The sequence below is a fragment of the Gracilinanus agilis genome, chromosome 6, assembly GCF_016433145.1.
Source record: "Gracilinanus agilis isolate LMUSP501 chromosome 6, AgileGrace, whole genome shotgun sequence".
Taxonomy (NCBI): Eukaryota; Metazoa; Chordata; class Mammalia; order Didelphimorphia; family Didelphidae; genus Gracilinanus; species Gracilinanus agilis.
Window position 1 is genome coordinate 1,181,810 of NC_058135.1, and position 13,096 is coordinate 1,194,905.

The window sequence follows — 13,096 nt, forward strand, 5'->3', positions numbered from 1 at the left end:
CTCTCTCTCTCTCTCTCTCTCTCTCTCTCTCTCTCTCTTGGAACCCAACTCATATCTTCATGAGTATAGGGTGGGTAAGGAAGCCAACCCAGAGAGTGAGAGTGGAGATCCATGTCAGGAAAGAAGCTTTTGTCATCCTTATTCTCTCAGTTTTTTTCATGTTTTCTCTTCATCTGTCACTATCAATTGTCTCCCCAACATGGCAGTTAAACTGCCATTCTGTCAAAGTTCTAGCATCTGGCATCTAAGAGATACAGGAACAGTTTCTGGAAAATCGTAGTGAGTAGCTGGCATTGGACACAGACTCAATATATGGGTGTCCCAAAAGTCTTAGTGCCATTGGAAGCTTATTAAAGCATCAGGCTATGCTAAGACTTTTGCAATACTCTTTACATTTATTTATGTGCATATTGATTCCCCTGAGAGAAGCTTTTTGTGGCTGTATCTCCCAGTGCCTACCATAGTGGTCCTAGGCTCGATAACTCATTATTGGGCACTTGGTAAATGACAATGCTTGGTCAATCGGTGTTTATTGGATTCAATTGCAAGGCACTGTGCTAGGTGCTGGCCTGATGATTTGACCTTTGAAGCATCTCTTAGATAGGTCCTCTCTCCTGTGACACTGCCACCACTCCGGTCCTCATCACCTTGTGCCTGGATTATCGTGTCAAATGCATCCTCCATTCATGCAGCTGAGTGCTCCACCCTGTGTGGCTTGAAATTATGTATTATCCTCTAACATCTATTAGTTGGTATTAGTGTCCTAGATTGGCAACTTCCTATGGAAAATAAGTGACAGTTTGGTGCCCTTCAGAACACAGATGCCCACCTCTCCTTATGAAGAGTGGAGAAGTCCCCCTCCCCCAGCAGCTTTATATACATAAAAATACACCTTTTTGAGTGTGGCCAAAACCCCCTTTTCCCGCCCTCTCCCCCTTTTCTCATTATGGATTCCTAATAGCCTGGCAGCATTCAAAAGGTTAAAGAGGTTACAAGCTAGGTGCAAAATGACAGCTCCAAAGGGGCCTGAACCTAAAGTTATCGTCTCGACTGCCTATATCAAATATTTCCGTATGAAAGACGTGTCTAAACTCTGACTCAACCTAGAAATTGCAAACTTGAGGAGTGCTCCCATAAGTTCAAGAACACTGGGGAATTTAAGGGAGGGTAGGACAAGATCAAGAAAAATATAACAAACAGACAATGGGTCGTACACAGGGAGTGGTGGGTGACCAAAAGAGAAGCACTGGCTTAATTTCCCTTAAATTCGGGGTTTACTCGCATACCCTTGGACATTGCTTTGGGTCAACCACTCAGAGCAGTGCTCCCCTACCCCGCTGTCCTCTCCCCTTCTCTAATAAAGGCTGTATTCTCTGTGCCAGCATCTTACCGAATTCTCCTGGCTGCTCATTAGAGTGACTTTGGGGTACAGACCCTGAGATTCCACCCCACACAACCCCATGGCTTAAACTCCAGGGCTCTCTATTGTCTTCAGGATCAAATACAAAAAAAAAACCCCAAAATCCTAGCTCCAGTCTTTTTATACCAATATATATTCTTCGGTCCAGTGACGCTGGCCCCACCTGGCTTTTCCACAAACAATATAGCTCTCAGCTCTAGACATTTTCTCAGGCTGTCCCCCATGTCTGGAATACTTCTCCTTCCTCTGTTCTAACTACTGACTTTCTAGGCTTCCTTTAGGTCCCAACAAAAGTCCTACCTTCTACAGGAAACCTTCCCCCAACCTTTTTTCCCTTTTTTTTTTTTTTAATTTTAGTTTTTACCCAATTACATGTAAAAAGTTTCCAACATTTTTTTTTAATATTGACTGCAAGGCAGAAGAGTGGTAAGGGCTAGGCAATGGGGGTCAAGTGACTTGGCCAGGGTCACACAGCTGGGAAGTATGTGGGGCCAGGTTTGAACCTAGGACCTGCCGTCTCTAGGCCTGGCTCTCAATCCACTGAGCTACCCAGCTGCCCCCAGTTTCCAACATTTTTCCAAGAATATTGAGTTTTTTAATTCTCTCCCTCCCTCTCCCCATTCCCTGACCACCCTTGAAATGGAAAGCAATCTTATATAGATTTAACATGTGCAATCATATTAAACAGTTTTCCATATTAATCCTTTTGCAGAAAGAAACGCAAATAGAAAGTTAAGAAAGTAAAAAAAAAAAAAGTTTGCTTTGGTCTGGATTCAGACTCTGTTCTTTTTCTTTGGAAGTAGATGGCATTTTTTATCATGAGTCCTTTGCAATAGTTTTGGATCATGATATTGCTGAGAATAGCTGTTCAATGTTCTCCTGATTCTGCTTATTTCTCTCTGCTTCAGTTTGTGTAAGTGAGATTTTTCTAAGCTATTTCTTACAGCACAATAGTGTTCCATTATAATTATATACTATAATTTAGTCATTCCCCAATTGATGGGTATCTCCTTACTTCCCAAGTCTTTGCCCCCCTAAAAAGAGCTGCTTTAAATATTGTTATACAGATAGATCCTTCCACTTTTAAAAAAAATCTCTTTGAGATACAATACAACATGGTATTTCTGGGTCAAAGGGTATGTACCGTTTTATAACCCTTTGTGGATAGGTCCAAACTGCTCTCCTGAATGACTGAATCAGTTCACAGCTCCCCCGACCATGCATTTATGTCCCAGCTTTCCCATATCCCCTCCAAGTTGTGTCATTTTCATTTTCTGTCATACTAGCCAATCTGATAGAATTTTAATTTGCATTTCTCTGATTAATAGTGATTTAGAACATTTTTTGAATGACTATAGAAATCTCTAATTACTTTGTCTGAGAACTGCTTGTTCATGTCCTTTGACCATTTGTCAACTGGGGAATGTATTCTTATAGTCTTGTATTCTTATATATTCAACTCATTTCTCTATGCATTTGAGGAATGAGGCCTCTACTAGAGAGATTTATAAAAAAATTTTGCACCATTATGATTACTATATATTACTGTTCATCATATTTAACCCTATTTAGTTTTGGACCTGTGTCTCCCCCAATTTGCCCTCTTTCCTTCTCATCCCTTTTCCCTCCTACTTTTCTTTATTGAGCCATTTCTAATGAGTAAGGTTCATATGTTCTCCCTACCCCCACCTTCCCCTCAATCGGGAATGCTTTTTTATGCCTGTTTTATGTGCAATAATATGACCTATTCTGTTTTTCCCTTCCTCCTTCTCCAAATGCATTTCTCTTTCTCATGCTTTAATTTAATTTTTTATGTCATTCCTATCATATTCAACTCACACCTTTGCCCTCTTTCTAAGTACACTCCTTCTAACTGCCCTAATAATGACAGAGTTCTTTGGCTCTGCAAGAATCCACTCCCCTTGTAGGGATATACAGAGTTTGATCTTATTGAATATCTTTTGATTTGAGTTTCCTGTTTACCTTTTTATGATTCTCTTGAGTCTTGTATTTGAGAGTCAAATTTTCTATTCAGTTCTGGTCTTTTCATGAGGAATGGTTTAAAATGCTCTATTTTTTTATGGAATATCCCATTTTTTCCCCTGAAGATTTATGCTTAATTTTTCTGGATAAGTGATTAAAAAAACAACAACTCACCTTCCATCTTAAAATCAATACCATGTATTGGCTCCAAGGCAGAAGAGTGGTAAGGGAGGCAATGGGGGTTAAGTGACTTGGCCAGGGTCACACACCTGGGAAGTGTCTGAGGCCAGATTTAAACCCAGGACCTCCCATCTCTAGGCCTGGCTCTCAATGCTCTCAGCCACTGAGCTGCCCCAATAAGTGATTCTTGGTTGAAGTCCTACTTCCTTTGTTCTCTGAAATATCATATTCTAGGCCCTCAGGTCCATTTAATGTAGAAAATGCTAAATTTCTGTTATCCTGACTGTGATGCCATAATATTTGAATTGTTTCTTTTTGCCTACTTGCAATATTTTCTTCTTGACCTGGGAGTTTGGGAATTTGGCTATAATATTCCTGGGTAGTATTCTTTCAGAATATCTTTCAGGAAGTGATTGGTTGATTCTTTCAATTTCTATTTTGTCCTCTCGTATTAGAATATCAGAGTAATTTTTCTTAATGATTTCTTTTTGTGTGTGTTTCTCAATGTATTCAGTTATACTTTATGCCATTTTTTATTTGAAAGTTTTTAATTGATTTAGAATATTTTCCCATGGTTACATGATTCCTTTCCCTCCCCTCCTCTCATCCCCTCCCACAGCCAACAAGCAATTCCACTGGGTTTTACATGTGTCATTGATCAAGACCTATTTCCATATTATTAATATTTGCATTAGGGTGATTATTTAGAGTCTATATCTCCACTCATATCCCCATCGACCCATGTGATCAAGCAGTTGTTTTTCTTCTATGTTTCTACTCCCACAGTTCTTTCTCTGGATGTGGATAGCATTCTTTCTCATTAGTCCCTCAGAATTGTCCTGGATCACTGCATTGCTGCTACTAGAGAGGTCCATTACATTCGATTTTACCACAGTGATTCCCTCTCTGTATATATGGTTCTCCTGGTTCTGCTCTTTTCACTCTGCATCAGTTCCTGGAGGTTGTTCCAGTTCACATGGAATTCCTCCAGTTCATTATTCCTTTGAGCATAATAGTATTCCATCACCAACAGACACCACAATTTGTTCAGCCATTCCCCAATCGAAGGGCATCTCTCATTTTCCAATTTTTTGCCACCACAAAAACCATGGCTATAAATATTTTTGTACAAGTCTTTTTCCTTATTATCTCTTTGGTGTATAAACTCAGCAGTGGTATGGCTGGATCAAAGGTCAGGTAATCTTTTAAAGCCCTTTGGGCATAATTCCAAATTGCCATTCAGAATGGTTAGATCAATTCACAACTCCACCAACAATGCAATTTTGCCACATCCAATCCAACATTTATTACTTTCCTTTGTTGTCATGTTAGCCAATCTGCTAGGTATGAAGTGGTACCCCAGAGTTGTTTTGATTTACATTTCTCTAATTATAAGAGATTTAGAACACTTTTTTATGTGCTTATTAATTTTGATTTCTTTATCTGAAAATTACCTATTCATGTCCCTTGCCCATTTATCAATTTGAGAATAGCTTGGTTTTTTGTTCAATTGATTTAGCTCCTTATAAATTTGAGTAGTTAAACCTTTGTCAGAGGTTTTTGTTATATTTTTTCCCAGTTTGTTGCTTCCCTTCTAATTTTTATTACATTGATTTTGTTTGTACAAATAATTTCTAATTTAATGTAATCAAAATTATTTATTTTACATTTTATAATATTTTCTAACTCTTGCTTGGTCTTGAAATCTTTCCTTTCCCATAGATCTGACAAGCATACTATTTTATGTTCACCTAATTTACTTATAGTTTCTTTCTTTATATTCAAGTCATTCACCCATTCTGAATTTATCTTGGTGTAGAGTGTGAGATGTTGATCTAAATGTAGTCTCTCCCATATTGTTTTCTAATTTTCCCAGCAGTTTTTGTCAAATAGTGGATTTTTGTCCCAAAAGCTGGGCTCTTTGTGTTTATCATACACTGTCTTGCTGAGGTCATTTACTCCAAGTCTATTCCACTGATCCTCCCTTCTGTCTCTTAACCAGTACCATATTGTTTTGATGACTGCTGCTTTATAGTTCAGTTTAAGATCTGGTATTGCTAGGCACCCTTTTCTTCATATTTTTTTCATTATTTCCCTTGAAATTGTTGATCTTTTGTTCTTCCAAATGAACTTTGTTATAGTTTTTTCTAATTCAGTAAAAAAGTTTCTTGGTAGTTTGATAGGTATAGCACTAAATAAGTAAATTAATTTGAGTAGGATTGCCATTTGTATTATCTTAACTTGTCCTACCTGTGAGTAATTAATATTTTTCCAATTGTTTAGGTCTAGTTTTAATTGTGTGGAAAGTGTTTTGTAGTTGTGTTCATATAATTCCTGTGTTTGTCTTGTGTAAGGATGAAAAAGGGGTTTTATGGGTTATTAAAGATGTTCGCCAGAGGATTGAATTATTATCAATCCTTAATTAAGAATAATCTCAAATCAAAATTGACTTTTATGGAAATTTATTTACATGAGAAGAGAGAGGGGACGTAAAGAAATAAGAATCTATCCCATTAATTAGTCCAGGTAGATCTTAACCCTCAGCTGAGGATTAAAGGGCCTGAGGCCCAGAGGTGAATGGAGCAAACTTCATTCACAGTCTATAAAAAGAAATTTCTTAATAGAAGTTCAGGAAGATTCAGTCTTTAAACTCATCACATGAAACACTCTTGGTCACGAACCAGCAAAGCTCCCTCAGGTCCCCTTCACCAAACCAGTAGTCGCTTCACTCACTCAGCTCCCTCTTTTTAAAGGGGTCACGTATGCATCACTTCCAGTGCCTTCCCCTAACCTGCATGTCCAATCACAACAGACGCTTTCTAATAGAAAGTGTAGGGGGCAGTCAGTTGATTCTGATTCATTACTCACTCTAGCACACATGAGTTAGGACCTCCCAGAATTTGAAGGTGCTCTCACCTTTGGTGATTAAATCTAAAGATGAGCAGTATAGACTTAATCTATTTATCACACTTGGCATATAGATACCTAAGTATTTTATATTGTCTAGAGAGATTTTAAATGGGAATTTCTCTTTCTAACTCTTGCTACCAGGATGTGTTGGAAATATATAGAAACGCTGATGATTTATGTGGGTTTATTTTGTATCCTGCAACTTTGCTAAAGTTGTTGATTATTTCCACTAGCTTTTTAGTTGATTCTCTAGGATTCTTTAAGTAGACCATCATATCATCTGCAAAGAGTGATAACTTAGTCTCCTCTTTGCCTTTTTTAATATCTTCAATTTCTTTTTCTTCTCTAATTACTCTGCTACTGTTTCAAGTACCATGTTAAATAATAGAGGTGATAATGGGCATCCTTGTTTCACTCCTGATCTTATTGGGAAGGCTTCTGGTTTATTTCCATTGCAGATAATGCTTGCTGATGGTTTTAAATATATACTGTTTATTATTTTTAGGAAAGGACCTTCTATTCCTATATTTTCTAGTGTTTTCAATAAGAATGAGTGTTGTATTTTGTCAAAGGTTTTTTCTGCATCTGTTGAGATAATCATGTGACTTTTGTTGGTTTGCTTGTTAATATCGTCAATTATATGGATGGTTTTCCTAATATTGAACCATCCTTGCATTCCTGGTATAAATCCCACCTTACCATAATGAATAACCCTCGTGATCACTTCCTGGATGTTATGTGGGTAATTTGAGGAAAGGTGTTTGGGATAAGGGAAATTGAAAGGAGGATGTTGGAGACTTTCTAAGTGGGTAATCTCGGTTACAGGCAGGCTGGGCTTGAAGGAGATTCAGGGTATAAAAGGACTGAAGTCAGGAGTATAACACAGAAGGGAAACAGAGATCTTTTAGGGAGAAGAGAAATTAAACTAAACAGACAAACACAGCAGGCTTACAGACTGGGACTTAGACTCAAACACAAGCTGAGGGAAATAGACTAGACTGAAATTAACAAACAGGCTTTAGTTAATTTCACAGGAAGGGACCTATTTTGAAGTAACACCTTCCTTCAAGATGGATGCCCCAGCTTCCTCTAACCCAGAGTATGTTGTCTCTTTCCCTCTTCTTCCCTCTTGATAACTAACAGACAAATTACACTAATAGGGCTATTGAAACACAAAAGGGTTTATTTTGTTTGAAGGATGTTTGTTAGGAAGGTGGATCAAAGGAAAGCCCTATCAGTTGTCTCAGGAACCTCAGGTGGGGGAAGGGAAGTAAAGATGGAGTCTGAGTAAGGACCTGCCTTAAACTCAGTTTTTACTATGTGCTATCTAAAGGGAATAAATGATGACTGACCAACTATAACTAATGCTGTCAATTAGATAACTCTTCACAGATTTAACTCCTCTCTAATTACTCTCCTTATTAACTCCACAGACACATAAGATAAGGGAGGGAAAGCAGGGGTGGTATTAGGAAAGGAAGATATAAAGGTTTTATCTAAAATAATAATTTCTTAAGTAAATATATCAAAGCTAGGCTAAATTTCAATATTAAAGTTAGGTAATCAAAGCAGCTCGCTCATTGACCACCTCCCTCTATGGAAGATCCAGTCAACTGCCTCTTCTCAAGATTCTAAACTCTAACAGCTTTTGGAACTCAGCCAAAGCTAGAAAAAAATATATGACCCCAATTCTGTATACTACATGGAGTCTTTTTGCTAGTATTCTATTTAAGATTTTTGCATCTATGTTCATTAAGGAGATTGGTCTGTAATTTTCTTCCTTGTTTTCGATCTGCCTGGCTTTGGAATCAGTACCATATTTGTGTCATAAAAGGAATTTGGTAGAACTACTTTTTTGCTTGTATCGTCAAATAGTTTGTGCAGTATTGGGATTAATTGTTCTTTAAATGTTTGATAGAATTCACTTCTGAATCCATCTGGCCCTGGGGATTTTTTCTTAGGGAGTTCTTTGATGGCTTATTCAATTTCTTTTTCTGATATGGGATTATTTAAATATTCTATTTCTTCTTCTGTTAATCTAGGCAATTTATATTTTTGTAAATATTCATCCATATTACCTAGATTGCTGTATTTATTGCCAGATAATTGGGTGAAATAGATTTTAGTGATTGCCTTAATTTCCTCTTCATTAGAGGTGAGGTCTCCCTTTTTATCTTTGATACTGTTAATTTGGTTTTCTTCATTCCTTTTTTTTCATTAGGTTGACCAGTACTTTATCTATTTATTTGTTTTTTCAAAGTACCGGCTTCTAGTCTTATTTATTAATTCAATAGTTCTTTTACTTTCAACCTTATTGATTTCTTCTTTAATTTTTTAGGATTTCTAATTTAGTTTTTATCTGGGGATTTTTAATCTGTTCACTTTCTAGTTTTTTAATTTGCATGCCCAATTCATTGACCTCTGCCCTCCCTAATTTGTTAATATATGCACTCAAAGATATAAATTTCCCCCTGGGTATTGCTTTGGCTGCATCCCATAGATTTTGGTAAGAAGTCTCATTGTCATTCTCTTCAATGAAATTATTGTTTCTATGATTTGTTCTTTAACTGATTTTGGAGAATCATATTATTTAATTTCCAATTAATTTTTGGTTTGCCTCTCCATGTACCCTTGCTAATTATTATTTTTATTGTATTATCATCTGAAAATGTTGCATTTATTATTTCTGCTTTCTTGATTTGTTTGCCATGTTTTTATGCTCTAGTATATGGTCAATCTTTGTGAATGTACCATGTACTACTGAATAGAAGATATATTCCTTTTTGTCCCTATTTATTTTTCTCCATATATCTATTAGCCCCAATTTTCCCAAGATTTCATTCACATCTCTTACCTCTTTCTTGTTTATTTTTTGGTTTGATCTACTATCTATTTCGTCTTTAAGCTCCAATAGTTTCTCTTTTAAAAATTCAAATGCTATATCATTTGGTGAATAAATGTTGAGTACTTTTATTTCCTCATTGTCTATACAGCCTTTTATCAGGATGCAATTACCTTCCCTATCTCTTTTAATCAGATCATTTTTATTTTGTCTTTATCAGATATCATGATTGAGACTCCTGCTTTCTTTTTCTCATAATGATAAAATAATAGATTTTACTCCAGCATTTTACCTTTACCCTGTGTGTGTCTACCTGCCTCATGTGTGTTTCGGTAGGATTTTGGTTTCTAATCCACTCTGATATTTGTTTCCATTTTATGGGTGAGTTCATCCCATTCATATTCAGAGCTATGATTACAACCTTTTTTGATTTTGATTTTCTCATTTTGATATCCTCTCCTAGTCCTGCCCTTTCTTCTTTCACTATTTCCTTCTATATCAGTGTTTTGCTTTTAATCAGTCCCCTTAATCTCCACCCTTATTTTACTTCCCTTTTCTACCCCCCTTCCTTCTTATTCCCCTCTTATTTTTCATTAGGGTGTATTAAATTCCCTCCCCCCTCTCTTTTCCTATCTTTGTGTACTCCCCCCTCTTTGTTTTTCCCTCTCAACTTTCCTGTAGGGTAAGATAAATTTCAATACCCTAATATATCTAAATGCTCTTCCCTCTCAGAACTGATTCTACTGAGAATAAGGTTTAAGTATGACCTATTAGCATTCTCTTCCTCTTCTTCTAATAATGTTCTTCCCCTCCCCCTCCCATGCGCCTCTTTATGTGGTATAGATTGTCCTATTTTTCTTATTCCTTCAAGTTTCTCTTGGTGCCATCTTCTATTCCCCCCCCCTTTTCTTTCTTTTCTTTTTTTTTGCATATCATCTTAAATGACTTAGTACCCCGACCTCTACCTGTGAATAATTCTTCTAACTACTATAATAGTGAATACAATTTTTTTTCTTAAACCCTTACCTTCCTTCTTGGAGTCAATACTGTGTATTGTCTCCAATACTGTGTATTGTCTCCAAGGCAGAAGAGTGGTAAGGGCTAGGCAATGGGGGCTAAGTGACTTGCCCAGGGTCACACATCTGGAAAGTGTCTGAGGCCAGATTTAAATCTAGGACCTCCTGTCTCTAGGCTTTGCTCTCAATCCTCTGAGTTACCCAGTTGCCCCCGTGAATACAATTTGAAAGAAAAAAATTTTTCCCCTCTCTTTCTTGTTTACCCTTTCATGTTTTGCTTCAGTTTTATATTTGGACATCAAATTTTCCATTTAGTTCTTGTCTTTTCTTTAGAAATACTTGGAAATCTTTTATTTTGATAAATGCCCATACTTTCTCCTGGAAGTATATAGTCAATTTTGATGGGTAGGTGATCCTTGATTGTAGACCCAATTCTCTTGCCTTTCTGAATATCATATTCCAAGCCTTGTGGTCCTTTAGTGTGGAGGCTGCCATATCCTATGTAATCCTAATTGGTGCTCCTTAATATCTGAATTGTCTCTTTCTGGCTTCTTATAATTTTCTCCTTAGCTTGGAAGCTCTTGAATTTGGCAACTACATTCCTGGGGGTTGTCTTTTGAGGATTTCATGTAGAGGGTGATCTATGGATTCTTTCAATGTCAATTTTGCCCTCTTGTTGAAGAACATCTGGGCAGTTTTCTTGGATAATTTTTTATAGTATGATGTCAAGGTTTCTTTTTATTTCTAGGTTTTCAGGTAGACCTATGATTCTCAAATTGTCTCTTCTAGACAGGTTTTCCAGATCAGTCATCTTCTCAATGAGATATTTCATGTTTCCTTCTATTTTGTTATTCTTTTGACTTTGCTTTATTAATTCTTGCTGTCTTGTGAGATCATTAGCTTCTATTTGCCCAATTCTGGTCTTTTAAAAAATTTAATTTAAATTAAATTAATTTAAAATATAATTAATTAATTAATTAAGAGTATTTTTCCGTGGTTACATTATTCATGTTCTTTCTCTCCCCTTCTCCCAACCCCTTCCCATAGGCAGTGCATAATTCCACTAGGGTTTACACATGTCATTGATCAAGACCTATTTCCATATTATTAATATTTGCATTAGGGTGATCATTTAGAGTCTATATCCCCAGTCATATCCCCATCAACCCATATGATAAAGCAGTTGTTTTTCTTCTGTGTTTCTATTCCCACAGTTCTTTCTCTGGGCGTGGAATGTGTTCTTTCTCATAAGTTCCTCAGAATTGTCCTGAATCATTGCATTGCTGCTAGTAGAGGAGTCCATTACATTCAATTGTGCCATAGTATAACCTTCTCTGCGTATAATGTTCTCCTGGTTCTGGTCCTTTCACTCTCCATCACCAATTCTGGTCTTTAAAGACTGGTGTTCAGCTGTGATCTTTTTTATTTCCCTTTTTGGTTTGGTCTATCCTGCTTTTCATGGCTTCCAGTTGTTCAATTCTGGTCTTCAATTTGCTTATCATTTCATTTGATTTCTGTGCTTTTCCCAACTGGGAGCTTCTGTCTTTTAAATTGTTATATTCTTTTTGGACTATTTCCCACTCTTCTTGCCAAGTTTTTTCTATCTTTCTAATTTGGTTCATAATCTCAAATCTGAGCTTCTCAAGAACTTGGACCAATTTCCATTTTTTTTAAAGGTTTAGATTGTGCTTACTTGTTTGTTGTCTTCTGTTGTCTCTGTGATCTGGAATTTTTCTGGATAAAAATTATCTAGGGTCAAGGTTTTTTTTGGTAGTTGTGGATTGTAGTTCTTGGGTGTTGGTGGCCATTGCTTTGTTCCCTCCTGGTCAGAAGTCTGAGTGAGGAAGGTGGGCAATATTTGGATTGAGCTCCAGAGGTTTTTGCCCTGAGGCTATTTTTCTAGTCTCCACAGTATCTGCTGTGAGCAGTCCCCCTCTGCCCAATCTCTCCACCCAATATCCACGTTTTCTCAGCCTCCTGGTTTCCCAAGTCTTGCTGCTCTCAGAGGTAAGTCTATGGTGTCCTCAGTCAGTCCCTGAGAACCCAGAGATTGCCCTGCAGAAGTCTGAGTGAGGAGGGTAGGCAAGTCTTTGAATTTGAGCTCCAGAGAGGTTTTTTCCCTGAGGCTATTTTTTGAGTCTCTGCTGGGTCTGCTGTGTACCACCCCTCTCTGCCCAATCTCCATGCCCAATCTCCTTGTTTCCTTAGCCTCCTGGGGTTCCAAATCTCACTGCTCTCAAGAGTTAAGTCTGTGGTGTCCTCAGCCAGCCCCCCTCCAGAACCTAGAGATTGCCCCACACTCACTCCAACTCTGGCTCTATAGGTAGAGTAGGGGATGGGTGATGAGCTGACGCTTTTGTGGGAGTAATTTTGCACCCTTTTAGCATGGAAATACACAAACTCTGCCTACCTTCAATGCTGTGCCCTACAGTGGAGCCACTTTGCTCATCTGATTTTGATTATGGTCCTTTTGAGGCACTTTATATTGGTTGGTGGAGAGGAGAGGAAGAAACTTGCTTCTACTCTCGGACTATCATAACCTGGAAGTGCCTTCTTAATGATTTCTTGAAAGATAATGTCCAAGTTCTTTTTTTGATTATGTCTTTCAGGTAGTTCAATAATTCTTAATTTATCTCTCCTAGATTTATTTTCCATGTCCGTTGTTTTCCCCATGATATAGTTCATAGTTTCTTCTATTTTTTCGTTCTTTTGACTTTATTTCTTGACGTCTCATGGAGTCATTAG